The sequence below is a fragment of the Equus asinus genome, chromosome 27 (genome assembly GCF_041296235.1).
Source record: "Equus asinus isolate D_3611 breed Donkey chromosome 27, EquAss-T2T_v2, whole genome shotgun sequence".
NCBI lineage: Eukaryota > Metazoa > Chordata > Mammalia > Perissodactyla > Equidae > Equus > Equus asinus.
In genome coordinates, this window is record NC_091816.1 from 10,906,217 (window position 1) to 10,921,999 (window position 15,783).

Here is a 15,783-nt window from a genome sequence, read left to right on the forward strand (position 1 = left end):
TGTGGGCCAGGCTGTCTTCCAAGTGCTCAACATGTATTAACATTTTAGTAAATGGCTTCATTCTTTTTCATTAAAATCCAGTACTTTTTTATTGACCAAGGAAATGTTCCAGGTCAATTAATTATTGGAGACAGTTAAATATTTCAAAGTTTTCAGAGGCAGCATCACCAGAAGAATGCCTTGAGCTGTCCTTCAGCAGTAAGGCAAAGAGCCCAGAGTTCAGCATGCATGTTCTCTGGGCCGGCTGTGGACACCTAGTAGAGTCTTGATAATCGTTTTTTGGTGGAATGTTATGTCGTCCTAACTACCTAGCTTTCCAATTTGTCTTAGGAAAACGTGATCTAGAAAGACACAGTGGGCCCCCACGTTGCAGATCCCGTCAGAATTCCAGGACCCATTACATGAACTATATGAAGAAGTCTACCAGACCAACTGTATTTACAAGTTCTTTTGTTCTCTGTCATAAGATATATTTTGATACAAGTAACAACAGTTCTGGGAAAATGGGCAGGAAGTATGAGAAAGCAGGCAGGAGAGGACAACTGGCTGGAAAAGGGCAGGTGAAGAGTCCCATCTCATAAAGTCAGAGCACAAAAGATAACCTAGGTCACATTCTAGAGCTATTTTTCAAAGTTAACCAATAACATTTGTAAACATTTCCTACTCAGAGGAAGGAGTTTTAGTTATTTTGACCCAGAGACAGACTGAAATCAAAGCTTTATTGGATTCTGAACTGACTCTGCTGGAACATAGTGGACAGAAAATAACTAATCCTAGAGCAGGAAATACTTTAGGCAGGGCTGCTTGCTGCCACCAACCACTTGCTTCTACAGGGATCCAGTTTCACTTACGGACCAAAAAGATGCAGCTGGGAAAGCCAGGACCAGGACTGAGCTCTTGGGGGGGGAAGAGCCAAGCCTTGCCTGATATATCAACCAATTGCCTTCAAAACTTATGGTAAAGCATCACTTTGGGAGAATGTGCTCCGAGGGACAGATCGCACCTCTTTAAGACAACCTCCTTGTATGTCTGTTTGTCCAATGAAGGCTTTCCAGATGCCTACTTAAGATTTCATTCCAAGATCTAGCTTTCAGACCGCCTTGAGCAAATCCTCTTAAAGGTGTTGACACATCGTTTTGTTAGAGATTTCTAGAGAAAGGAAAAGTCTTCTGGATTGTCAACCTTCAAAAATAAAAGCCAGTTTAAGAGGCAAAGCATTTATTTGGGATCAAAGAATTGCAACCTGGGGAGCACACATTCAGGTAAAAACTCAAATAGTGTCTCACTAGGGAGCAAAAATCAGGGGCTTTTAGAGGCAAAAAAGGGAGAGTGTAGGGCTGGACCTGTGGTGTAGCAGTGAAGTTCATAAGCTCCGCTTCAGTGGCCTGTGGTTTGCAGTTTCAGATCCCAAGTGTGGACCTATGCACCACTTATGAAGCCGTGCAGTGGCAGGCATCCCACATCACATATAAAATAGAGGAAGATAGGCACAGACGTTAGCTCAGGGCCAATCTTCCTCAGTAACAAAAAAGAGGAGGATTTATGGCAAATGTTAGCTCAGGGATAATCTTCCTCAAAAAAAAAAAAGAAGGGAGGTGATATTGCAAAGAATTTTAATTGGAGTCAGAAGCAGAGAGCTACTCTTGGCTAAACATTAATTCTATCTTCAGAAAGTCCACAATCCTCAGTCTTTGTGATCAGGATGTCCACTCTCCTGCTGACTTCTCAGATAACTGCTTGTAAAACAATTGCCCTTTTGGCTCAGTCCAAAGGTCTGGCCAAGTCCAAGGTTCGAGACAGCAAAACAGTTTCTCTGGAAAGGCGGCTCCAACTCTATTTTAAAATGGCTCCACTATTGTCAATTTTGACAAGACTCATAGATATTCTTTCCTAATATTCAAGCACTATGTCTATGTCTACGGGAGAGAGAAACTGTTCTCAGAGCCCACCATACCCCAAACTGCTTAGACCGCTTTCACACCAGATGATCTGCTAAAGAGTTAAAGAACACTGTGCCTCGGCACTGCTGATATTTATGTAACATCGCTACAATCCTGGCTGACACTTCCTGATGAGTTTATCGCTGCTGTGGAGTTAAAGCCCCCCCACTCAATAAGCATAAACTTGAGTGTCAAAAATGAAACATAGTCCATCTGATGCCTAAACGGCCTGTATCGATTCTGCAGGAGTCTAACTGCTGTAGTCTGGTGCCAGTCCTCTAATTTGTGCCCTGAAGTGTAGGGCCTCACTTGATTTAGATGTCAGAAGAAGGCAGCCCGTCAGTTTGAGAAATCAACTGAAACATTCTAGAGAATTGGTCTGGATATCTTCACCTTGCATTGGAAAAATCATTGCTCTCACACAAACAAGGAGCTAAATAATGTTATTCCCATAGCCTTTTTTTGAGTGTGTTTTATCAAAGGAAATGTCCTCAGAGTCAAAGCTTGCTCTGTTCTGTGCTTTATCTGTACAGCAAATTCCATTTAGAGAAATTTAATGCCAAAGCTGTAAGATCTGCATTCCTGGAGAATGACTATTTAGGGTATTGTCTTTGAATATGAAGTAAACACACACTCAGAATGTTTGTGTGAAGCTTGTTTAATGGCCAAGATATGCTCACTATTCCTAGAATTCAAAAGGACTCAGACACCTTGAAGATGCTGACCAGACACCTACAAAACACCACCGTGTTCATAGTTATATTCCCCACCTCAGAGAAATCATCTACCATTTTCAATGGATCAAAGATGGTGGGTAAAGAACTAGCAGCATGAAGGTCAGCCAAATTTCTACTTAATGCTGGCAAAATACACCAAAAGCTAATTATCTCCTTCAAACTTACAGTGAAAAATTCAAATACTTAGAATTATAATCTAGACTTCAGACACTTTTAAGAGCTAGCAGAGTTTTAAGGATCAACTACTCTTTATGACAAAAGAGACAAAAATTCAAAAAAAGTAAAGTGACTTGTCCAAGCTAAAAAGCTTGCCAAGAGGTGTGGAATGAATTAGAATTCAAGCCCCATTCCCCAAAACTATTTCTCTAGCAGGTTGACTTTTTGCTGGAATGGCATGGATTTACATTAACCTTGTAATTTCCAAGGAGGGAGTCTTTGCTTCCTTCCTGTTGAAATCTGATACTGTTACAGAGACAAATGATATTCTGAAAAAGTCGTTAGCAAATCTTCAGTTTTCCCATCCTGAAAAAGTTGAGTTTCTCAACTTCCTTTCTTCTTGAGTTTCTCAATCTATGGGTTTCCTTGGCTTTCTTGTAGCATGAGCTATTTTGATAACTGTTCTTTACTCTAAAATATTTGATCATATACAGTGTCATAAGCACATGCAACGTTGGTTTTAATCCACTCTTGGTGGCTGGTAAATGTGTAATCAGAAAACCAGAGGCTGCTACAACTGCTCTGGTGATGAACATTTGAGGCTTTTCAAAATAAAACAATGAGTGTTAGAAATGGAGTATCTTTGGTTAAAGTAACGGCTAAGCAACTAGCATAATAGGTGCAAGAAATGAGTTCTCCATGGTGAAATGAGTGGTTTTCAAGATTTATGAATAGGGTAAGACATTTTAGAGACACTCCACTCTTACATAAAATGGTACAGGAGAGCCAGCCCTGAAGGCCTAGTGGTGCAAGTTTAGCACCCTCTACTTTGGTGGTCCAGATTCAGTCCCCAAGCGCAGAACCACACCACTCATCTGCCAGTAGACATGCTGTGGCAGTGGCTCACATAGAAGAGCTAGGACTTAGAACTAGAATATATACAACTATTTATTTATTGGGGCTTTGGGGCGGAAAGAATAAAGGAGGGGAAGATTGGCAACAGATGTTAGCTCAGGGAGAATCTTTCCCCCCAAAATTAATAAATAAATAAAGTTTTTTAAAAAATGGGTACAGGAATCTAGCAGATTCTTCCAATTTACCCTTAATAATTGCACCTGAGACTGCATTCCTATGTCATTCTATGTCCAGCTGATAGTCCAGAGGGTTGTACCCACAATACGTCGACTGTAAGCTTGAACACATTGTACTTCAGAATTCTTCCATCAATCTCATGTAAATCTTTCATTCAGAATGTGGTGAAGGCATCTCAAAGAAGACAGTGTCTAGGATGATCAAAGGTCCTGGTTTTCTCAGGACCAAAGGGTTTCCTGGACTTGGGACTTCCATACTAAAATCAGGACTGTCCTGAGCAAACTGGTGCAGTTGGGCACCCTACTTATTGCACAGTCTGTGAATTGTTACGTGCCTGCTTGCTGATAAATGGTGATCTGTGTGTCAGAATTTGTCTGACACTTGTTTTAATTTTACTAATTATCTGCTAACAAGTTTGCTGTAGAAAAACCTATTGTGCTCCCCTATTCCTGACTGTTACTGTAACCAGTATCTGCTTTTAAAAAACATAATGGTTTTATGGCCAAATTGATTTAGGTGCCTATGCATCACATGGAGGAGGGTGGGAAACACATTTTTCATGCCATACTTCTCTGGATATTTGTCTACCTATATAATTATACAAATATAAACCTACACACTCAAACACAAACAAAAACAAATGTAAAAAAACCCCACCATAAGTAAAAAGTATAAGCAGATCAAATACAAACACCAACCATGAATTATCTTATGATCTTATGGTTAAGGGCATTAAAACTTTAGCTCGTTAATTTATATTACAAAAATTTGCAAAAGGAGAAAAACTTCAAGGATTCCTCCAAGCAAGGTTTTCAACGTGTTCAAAATGACTCAAAAACAAAGAAAAGCAATAACTACAGCTTGAGTTCTTATAACACAAAGGATCTCTCTCATATTTAATGTGATGAAAAGATACAATTTGCCTTGCCTCTCTCTTTAAAGAGTGATTATTTGCTTGATTTCTGTAATTTCCATAGGAATTATGGAGAAAGACAAAATCAAGCATTAAAAGAAGAGTGAATTTTCAAAAAAAGAATGCTTCTTCTTATGTTTCATTGGCTGAACCATGGAGACCTTGTCTCTTTTACCCTGGACAATTTACGTCTTAATGCAACAGCGTCGCTGACCAGCAACCTAACTGAGTGTCTGCATTTTAATCCGATGAGTTTTGACATGATCGCTTTGGATGGATTGAAGCTCTCTCTGGTGGTCTAGAGGGTTCTTTTGTTTGCCTGGATCTTTCACTATTTTACTAGCACAGTACTGAGCATGGAACACTTAGGCCCACAAAAGTTGCAGGAATTTTGCTTCAACTGAATGCTACTAAAATTATTACAGAAAAGGTATCATGCTAAAAGTTTCACGCACACCGAAAGGCAGAGCAGCTGCAGCCACTCACAAATTAAAATTGTAGCTGTGAATCTCAACAAATTAGATGAATTTAGCTAATTGTCTCTACAGTTCACTAATGATGACTCACAAACTTAGACTATTTCTGGCGTTTCTGGACTCAAGGGTATCTTTTTGACAGGTACCTGCTAGGGCCAGACTATATTTGCAGACTCTTGTTCAGCAGGTCATGACAAGTTCTGGATGGCCTTCCAACTCATCATGGGGCTTTTTGTCTAGCCACACTCTGAAAAGCAAAGTTAACACCAGAGTCACCAATCTAATTTTTGTTCTTTTTTAGGTTTGTGAAGTATCTCCCACCTCACGATTCCCAGCCTCACCACAAGATTAGAGTCTGAATTATGCATATGATCATTTCATTTTTTTCAATTCATTTAGGCTTTTGAGAAGAAGGGGAGATGATTCCATAAGAGTTTCAGACTCAGCCTCCTAAAGCTTATTATCATCTCAGAAATAACAAGTGGGATAAGAGGTGAAATCAAGAATTATCAGTCAGTGATGGAGTTGGAAAGTTTCCTTCAAGACAGAGAAATTCGGGGCTGTTAGTAGTTTCTCTCCCATAGAACAGAAATTTAGCTACACTTTTAGTATGGGTTTTAATGCGCAATCAGGGAAGTAGCCCTGGCTTCTTGGAACTGTTGGGGCCGGGGTGCAGGGGACATGAAGTGACACACACAGCAATAGGTGGAGGAAAGTGGGCGCACCACATACTTTCTGTTTCTCTACCTCTCCAACTCTCAGCAACAAGTTGCAGCTAGGACCATCCATTGCATAACATACCACCTCTTCTTCCACATACAGTCCTCAAGAGATGTATTTTCTCCTTATCAGCTGCCTAGGATGTTCATTTTAACCAGATTTAACTGGGTTTTAAATATCATCCCAAATATGACCCTGTTGGACTTCGGATTTAGTGAGAAAAAAACGAGCCACCCAGCACACATTTCAGAAAGATTACCTTGTTCTTTATGTTTGCAACTCACTAACACATACCAGGCATAAAATGAATCCTCCACCAACCAATGACTGCTTTTCATTAACTGGGTCACTCCTTAGCTCTGGAGAGCTTAGCTAAATTGAGAACTATATATAAACACACTATCAGGTAGAACTTCTGAGATCTAATTTAATAACACTTTTTGAATGAGAGGAACTGAATAGTTCAGCCTTCTCTTTTGAGCTTGGCAAGGAGTGTTCTCTTGGGAGTGATGTCTAAAATTTTAACGATTCACCAATTCTAATGGACTCAACCACACATCAGCAAGGCTGCCAGCTTTAACCACCCAGTGTGCTGCATAGCATGTTGGCTATAAATCAGCCCTGCCGCCTCTGTGGTGGCCTCACCAGGCGTGAGATGCAGAAAACCAACTCAGTCTTTATTCTATGATCCGACTCATTCTAATGTGTCTATTGTCCCATAAAGGAACTAGAGGACACAATGTCCCATCTCCGTCCCAGAGGCCAAGTGGGACAAGCTCCCACACTAGATGTCCCATACGCTCAGCTTTTATCTCTAAAGTCCTATGGATGGTCTAGCTTCTTTTAGAGTCCTTGGGACAGAAGGGGTCCACCATGTTTTTTCAGAGGCCACTCAGTCTATTGTACAGATTCCTTGAAAGATGGGTATTATGATATTTCAATTGTTTTTCCACAGTTAGAAGAATCATGAAATATGTGACATAAGCCTCCAGCTACTCTGAGCTCTGTACCAGCTCCAAATATAAAGGCCTTCTTTCTCAGTGACTGCCTTTTTCTGTACTGGTGAGGGATGAGGACAGGGTGACGGCACTGACTGTAAGACATAAACTGCATCTACCAAGCCACTGACACCTTTTCTTCTCAGAAGCAGGTGTGTCCCATGGAAGGCAGGCTACCAATTGCCTCACACTCTGTCCTTTATTCTTAAAAATCCCCCTGGTTGGTTAACCTGATACTCTGCTCTGTGTTTGGATTTTCTTTTTCTTTAAGTATATTCAAAATGAAAGCAGGGCTGTCCCCTCTATGCCCATCCCATTTAAAGAAAATCCAATATGCAAAAATTGGACAGATTAGTTTGGGAGCTGTTATTCATTGTTAAAGGGGGTTTTGTTCTTACTTTTCAAGAAAGTTTCTACTTAAGATTATTTTATGTATCCAGCTCCTTTTGTGTAAAAAAAGGTTCCATTTGAAAAATTCAATTTCTGTAGTGTTTAAGAAAGAAAAAGCTCTATTATTTATGTTGTGATACACCTGGAATGACATTTCTCTGAACTTAATGGCTCAAACAAGCAATAGCACCACCAGAATAAAGCAGAAGTAAAGTATTTTCTCGTTTCTGAATTCTGTGCTCTTAGGTTAAATGTGACTTTCCCAGTACCAGAGAAGATCATTGACAAACTTTAGTGAATTAATGGATTGGCAGGCAATGCAACAGAGGCTAACAGAATGGTGACCAAATGGAGTAAAAATAGAAAAACCTCTTTTTAAGCATCTTTGATAAGTTTGCTCTGCAATCCTGAATACTAGCCTGGGCACATTGATGCCAGAACATTATAGATCAACTCAAGGGAGCTAAAAGAGCAAGAACTATATGATTAGACGGGGGAAAGTGATTTATGGGCAAAGACCCACAGAACTAAATACTGTCCACATAGGTTACTCAAGCAGGAGGCCAGGCTTGGAAGTGACAGCTCAGTAATTGAAGAAGGCAGGAGGGAGAAGAATCTTTTAAGGAGGTAGAAACAAAGGTTAAGTAGGGGCAATGGAATGGAAGAAAATGCCGTTGTTTATGTATTTAAAAGACCCTCAGAGACAACCCTCTGACTTCCAAATTAGCTGAGTCATCACAATGGTCCCTCAAACTTAAAAAGATTAAAATGCCTAGCCATAAACCCTTGGAATGATTGTGTTTGCAGCAAAGAGAGGAAAAAGTAGAGAATAAAAATTCTTGTTAGATGTCTGGAAAATCTTTCCACTTCCAGATGGTGAGAAATATTAGATCATGAAGGAGGTCCCTGAGGGACTTGACAGAAATCACTGTGAAGCTCTTAAAAATTAGACTCCCCAAAGCAGTAGGAAATGCAACAAGGAGAGAATGCCTGTATCAACACAGAGATGAAAACAGACACAGTAACATATATCGTCTCTCCCCTCCTCCAACCAGCAGGCCTCTCTGTTACGGCTAGTGGCACCCGCATTTCCCTAGACACAGGTTGTTTGATCTCCTTCTCACAGGTCAGCCACTTGTCAGCGCCAGTTTCATCTAGTGCACTTTTTGTCAGTTTCCTCCTTCCCATTATCACCTTTTTCAGGTCACCCATCACCTCTTGCACAGATGACTCACAGGAATCCTGAATTCTATTTTTGACCCCAGTATCTTACCCAGCTACCGATTTTTCATATTAATATCAGACTTATTCTCCTAAAGTACAACTTTGATCACGTCACCCCCTTGTTCGAAAAAACCTTTTTCTCAATAGAAACATTCTAGCTAATAAATCATAAAGGTATAACAGACTATCACCACATTGTAATCCCTAATGAAATCGTGTATCTAGGCAATGATCATCAACCTAAAATCATTAGATAAAGAGCAGAAAGGGAGTTTAACAATGAAAATTTTGGGCTGACAACACCTGAACCCGCTGGTCAATTTTAGCATCTCAGAAATGAGAGGCAAACAGTACATCCTGACGGAAGTACACAATTTAATGTACGAAGAATTCCTGCCAATAAATCAAACCTGAATCTAATCAAATATTTAGATACAGCTACTAGTTTACAGAAAATATAGGAGACAGAGAACTACGTTGTACCCTGATGGTGCAATCAGCAAAATCCAGAATAAGAAAATAATAAGGGATCAATGACCCAGTTTTCAAAAAATAAAAGGCAAGAGAAAAAAATGACAGAAGAAGATGAATCCATGGATTCAATGAGACTTCAGAGAGATGTCAACCAAATGCAACGTGTGAACCTCACTTAAATTGTCGTTCAAACAAGCTATCTATATAATATAGTTATAGGTCAATTAGTAACAGTGAAAGACTTCCTGAAATCTTGATGTGAAGGAATTTGGGCAAATTATAGGGGCAGAGGTGGGATTAAGTAATGTTATTATGGTTTTTTTTAAAAGAATTCTTATTTTTTACAATACATAGTGAAGTATAACACTTTAGGAAAATGAAAAATATACAAGATTTGCTTCAAAATAATCAAGAGGGAAGGAGGTGTGAATTTAGAGGAAAGAAAATTGGCATAAGTGACAACTGTTAAAGCTCAGTGATGGGTACATGGATTTCATTATGCTATCTTTTCTATATTATATATGTTTGAAATATTCCACAATAAAAATATTTTTTAAAAGTCAATTGACAAAGAAATTTTGTACTCCAGTTTTGTTTCACCCAGACAACCAAGAGGACTCACTGGACAGAGCCAAACAAATGCGTTGCTGGAGAAGTGGGCTGTTTACACACAGGAACTGGATGTTTTTTTGCTCCTTCCAGATAGCAATAGATTTTTACATTTGCTGGCAATCTAGATTTTCCCCCCACTTTCTGTTCATTTTTGCAGGTTTTGTTTTTTTCTTGATCACATACAGCTCATAGGTTATTCACTATTTGGTGGTGGCAATGATTGGGAATTTGGTTTTACGGTCTGGTCATTCGGTGATTTCTGTTGGTGGATGATATAGACCTTTTCGCTGTTAGCTGAGAAATACCAGAGTCCAATCTGCTAGTTGTTTGTTTGTTTGTCTGTTTGTGAGCTCAAATCAATTAAGAATTTTGTGTCCACTGAGGAAGAAAAAAACTTTAAACTCTGGACAGTGAAGTTTTGTGTTTCTGTGTTTCATCTGACCTGTGGCTGAAATGATAAGCTCTCTCTCTTTGTATGTCTGTAATTCAGGAAGACCTTTAATTCTTGTTGTTAAGTATGAAATGTTTTCCTGTCTCCAAAAAGTTTAATAAATTAGATTATAATGTATCTTAAATTAAAAGAGTTCCATTCATATCGATTCATAGAGATAATATTTACAAAATACTCAGAAAATGAGGAAATTGAAGTTGTAAAATTTAAAATGTATTAGACTTTTAAGAAAAAATGTTCTTACAGAAACCACCAGATCAAAAACACTTTTACATAAGAATATAAATGCACACAATTAAGAAGAATCTTTGATTTAACAATTTGGATTTATGAAAGAAAAAATTCAGCTATATGTCTTCCCAAATTTTATCAGCATGGAACATAATACAAAAGCACTTTTTTTTTTTTTTTTTGGTGAGGACGATTGGTCCTGAGCTAACATCTGTTGCCAATCTTCCTCTTTTCACTTGAGGAAGATTGTCACTGAGCTAACATCTGTGCCAATCTTCCTTTATTTTGTATGTAAGTTGCCACTACAGCATGATGTGATAAGCAGTGTGTATGTCTGTGCCCAGGATCCAAACCTGTGAACCCTGGGCCACAGAAAGAGAGCCTGTGAACGTCACCATTATGCCACTCGGCCTGCCCCTACAAAAGTACATTTTGTTTTTGTAAGATTAAAATTTGTTTTCTCATGAAGAAACTAGTTAATCTGAACTTTCTAAATATTTTATATCAGATTATTTATCAAAAAAGCTAATGTTACTCCCACACAATACTTAAGACTATGAAAATGTTAATTTGTGTTCAATTAATTTGAGTTTTTATGTTGAAAGACCCATCAGTAATCATATTTTATAGTGTATCAGCTTGAACATAGATGCAAGACCCTTAGATAACTTAAAACTTTGGAGTAAGATGGGACTTAGCTAATTAATGAGCAGTCTCTGAACACCCCTATAATTTCTAAGTATGCCTACATTTTAAAACATAGATGATCAAGCATAATTTTACACCTACATACCTTTGCTTCTGTTTACATTCTGTGAAATACCTATATCTTTGTATCACATTAATAAATATGTTTAGTTTCTCCACTGTAAGAATGTGTAGACGGGAAGTGAGTGGCTGTAGAAAGGTGTGTCATCTGTCTTCGTGAGCTTTATAGCCTGCTAAAATGCTTGTATATGACACATAGTTCTCAATTATCTACCTCCCAAGTATCTCTCTGTGAAGTACTTTGTGTTAATTACTTTGATAAAGTTATAATCACTGTGAGTTTTGAGGCGACGCTGGGAATGATGGTGGCAGACAAGTATGAATATATAGGAAAAGTAATGGAATACGTTTTTGTTTATCAAGATTTTTCTATAAGAGTTTTGTCTTAAAGCGTCTGCTTGTTCCAGAATGCAAAACCTGAAGAGGAAAGCGAAAGACAAACTCTGCATGGATACAGAAAGATGCAGAAGGCTTGCAGAAAGAAAAAATACTTGGATTTCTCTTGGTTTATAATACCTAAGACTGAAAAGAAGCGATCAAATGTGCTAAAATGTTTACCAAAGTTGGCTCCGTATTGATGGTTTAACCATAAGAAAAATTTTCTGTATACTCTTTATTGCCAAATATTATGTTGATGAAAACCTAGGATGTGATTTTCTACCTGTTAAAATGATAAATGAGTATTAGAACTCTTTTTTTTTTTTTTTTTAAAGATTGGCATCTGGGCTAACAACTGTTGCCAATATTTTTTTTTTCTGCTTTATTACAGCAAATTTCTTTAAAGAAAATGAAGAGGAACCCATTATTTTCATGGTGATTAAGTCAAAATTATACCAAATTTCTAAAACAAACTCATCAGACTAGTTACATGGATTATGGTAAGTCCGTGTCAGGGTTACTCCTAGAAACATTCGTTTTGATAAATACAAGCTTTTCCACAATCATTTATTACACATTTGCCATCCTAGGCCCACGAAATGATACATAAGGAAAAAAATCAGGTTGCTCTGAGAGCTGGAGAGATCTTTAAGATTCTCCTCAACCATACATTTTACAGAAAAGAAAAGTGAGGTACAGAAAAATTAGATGATTTATCTAAGGCTATATAGCTCATTTTTAATAAACTCCAGTACACTGTTCATTTTACCTAGTCAAATACAAGAGGGGGAGCTACGCAAGTCTTTGGAGACTGTTTAATCCAAAAAGTTGTTTTACGTTTTTCTCCTTTGAGAAATTAAAAAGAAATGACATAATATAGCAATCCTCTCTCCTCTCATACTTCAAAATGCACAACTGTCAACATTTTTTGCATATTTGCTTCCAGTCTATTTTTCTTTCTTTTTTTTCAAGAAAGTTGCATTTTATTTCATTTTTCCCTATTTTTCTTTAGTACAATAAACCTTACTAAAGTAAAGACTGTGCTAAATATCATCCCAAGTGCTACCTCCTTCCCCTTCTAAAGCTAACCAGTATGCCGGGTTTGCAATGTCAGCCTGTAGCCCAGCACTGTCCACTAGAAATATAACGTGAGCCACATACATCATTTTAAATGTCTAATAGTCACATTTAAAAAAGTAAAAGTAAACAGGTGGAATTAATTTTAATAATATATTTTAAATTTCTAAATCAATCCAAAATATCATCTCAATAGATAATCAACATCAAAAAGTGTTAATGCGCTATTTTTACTTCCTTTTTTTACACTCAGTCTTCAAATTCAGTATGTAGATTACATTTAGAGCACATCTCAGTTCAGATTAGCTACATTCCAAATGCTCAATGTTCATATGTGGCTAGCAGCTAGGAATTGAATAGCCCAACTTCTGTCCGTTTTTAAAGTGGTTTCATACGTGTACATGCACTCACTATATATAGTATTGTTTCTGAATTGTGAGTTTAAATTTACACAAGTAATAAACTGCTGGTACCATTTTCTACTTTTCTTCCTTTACTTAACGTTATAAATTTAAGATCTATTTGTGATGATGTGTGTAAACCAAATTAATAGGTTTAAACTGCCATATGGTACCTCATTGTGTGAATATAAAGCATTTTCTTTATTTATTCTTCCACTGACATGACATGCATTTAGCTTGTCTTCAGTCTTTCGCTTTTTATGGATAAATATACAATGAATATCGTTGTACCTGTCTACAACCTCCTAATTTTGCTGGCTAGGAGGGAGATGCCGAGAAAAATTAAACAACTTCCCCCATGTCATGAAGGGATATGACCATAAAATCATTGACTGTGAGGAACTTACAGGACAGGAGATTTTCATTTGAGAGGTAGCGTAATCAAAATCACTTGAACAACTTTTCCAAATTATACATATCTACCTCCTCATACCCACACCAACTCCTAAACCCCTAGAGCAGTTGAGATCTACACGAAGGTGAGGGAGTGACAATGCGGAACTTTATCTGAGCCCTGGAGTTTGAAGGTCAAGAAATTGTCCCATTCCTCTATATTCTGGGAAACGGATAACTGCAAAGGACCACCCTGCCTTGGCATATTCAAAGATAAGAATGACCTCCCTCACAAATCCCGTAAGACTTGCTGTTCATCTTTCTTCATGACTCCCTAGTTTACTCCCCTCTAAAAACCCTAGGTTTTCTCTCCCTTCTGTGTTTCTCAATCATGAATGTTCTCCCTATTGCAATAGCCTGAATAATAGATCATCTCCTTAATTTTATAGTACATTTATCTTTCATAGTTTGGATGCCAACTTGGACGGGCTGGCACCCTGCTTTCAGATGCTCGTTTACTCCACCCAGGACAAGAGGCCCCGTGGAGCCCTTTGGGCTCCACTCTAGACTGGAGGTCTGCAGCCCCGGCAGTGAGTCAGTCCTCACACCGTGCTCCGCCCGCTTGTCCACTGGCAGCACAGCGAGGATCCGACTTTGATTCCTTTTGAGTATTCATTTGATTTCTGGTTCTGGCTTCTTTTGGTTTCTTGGTCTGACCATTTGGTGATCTCTGTAAATGGATTAATGTTTTATAGAGCTCTTTCTCTAGGGTGAGAGACAATAGATAGTCTGTTTTTTTTTACTCTTTTCTGTTTGTCTATCTGTCTGTATTGGGCTAAAATAAATTAAAAATTCCTACTCACTGTGAAGAGAACAGCTCTTTGATACGAACCAGTGAGTTTTGTAATTATGCGTTTACGCTTGACTCATGGCTGAAATTTTAGAAGTGAAGCTATAAGGCCTCTCTCTGCCATGTGATCACGCATCTGTAATTCAGAAAGGCTTTTACCTCTCATTGCATGAGTATGTGATATTTCTCTACCTCAAGATGGTAATACTAAATTAGATTATAAAATTTCTTAAAAGAGCTCTATTCTCATGGCTTAAAGATAAATTAGTGCTTATATAAGTGGAATATTCCTAAAATTCCAAGAAATTAAGGAAACTGAATCTCAAATACTTTCAATGTGCTAGACTTAAAAATTATCTTTACAGAAACCAACTCAGAAATGTTTTAGGAATTCAAGTTCACATAACTTAGATAAAGCCCTCGCAAATAAGACTAGTTTAATATTTTTGTTTTAATAAAAACAGCTATTTCTTCTATGATTTATTAAGTATAATATACATAGATTTTTATTCTACTTGGGAACGATCTGTGCAAACTTTTACAGGTTTACTGATTGATTAAGCTAGTATTAGTAATGTTTAAGACTGTTAAGGTTTAAAATTATGAAAGATGTAAATTTGTGTTTAACCAAAAAAAGTCAATATACTGACAAACTTTATTTCATCAGTAATTGTGTTTTACAGTATATCAGAGGAAGATAACTTCTAGGATCTTTAGGAAGTTTGAAACTTAGATTTACATGAAATTGAGTTAACTAATAGATACTAATTGAATACCTGGATAATTTCAAAGTAAGATGGAATACTGAAACATTAATATATAAGCACAATTTTAAGTTTATATACTTTTTGCCTCTTATTTTATATGTCACAGAGACTATATATTTGAGTCTGTCAGTGAACATATTCATTTTTACCACTTTGAGAAGTTGCACTATGGGGATGAGTATGGCTCTAGGAAGCTGTCAGATGTATATTCATCAGCTCAGCTTGTCTGCTGCAAAGTATTGGTGTGCGACAGACAGCTCACAATTATCTGCCTCCTACTTTTCTCTGTGAAATGGAGGTTAAATAATGTGTGTGAGTGAGACTTTACCAGGAGCAACAGTAAGAGGGAGGTACAACTTTGTGTACAAAGTATGCAGAAAGTGTTTCTGTTAAAGAAAAAGGAGAGTGATTTTCTTCTGAGGTAAAACGACTGCTTATTATCTCGTGAGACAAAACCTCAATGGCTGTAGAAAGTTCATGGAAAAGAAATCTTATTTGACATGGTCAAAGCTAACTAAGCTTTGATGGGTTTATTTATAAGATTTTCAAAATGAGCTTGTGTTTACATTTATCTGCTTAACTAGGAGATTGTAAAAGGTTTCCTTTTTTATTTTTAACCTTCTAAGTGATCTGATAGAATAATCATACTCTTCTTGAATAAAGAGGGAAACTGACAATGTTGAACTTTAATTGTCACCCCTTTATGTTCTGGGAAATAGCTAAGCATAAACGACT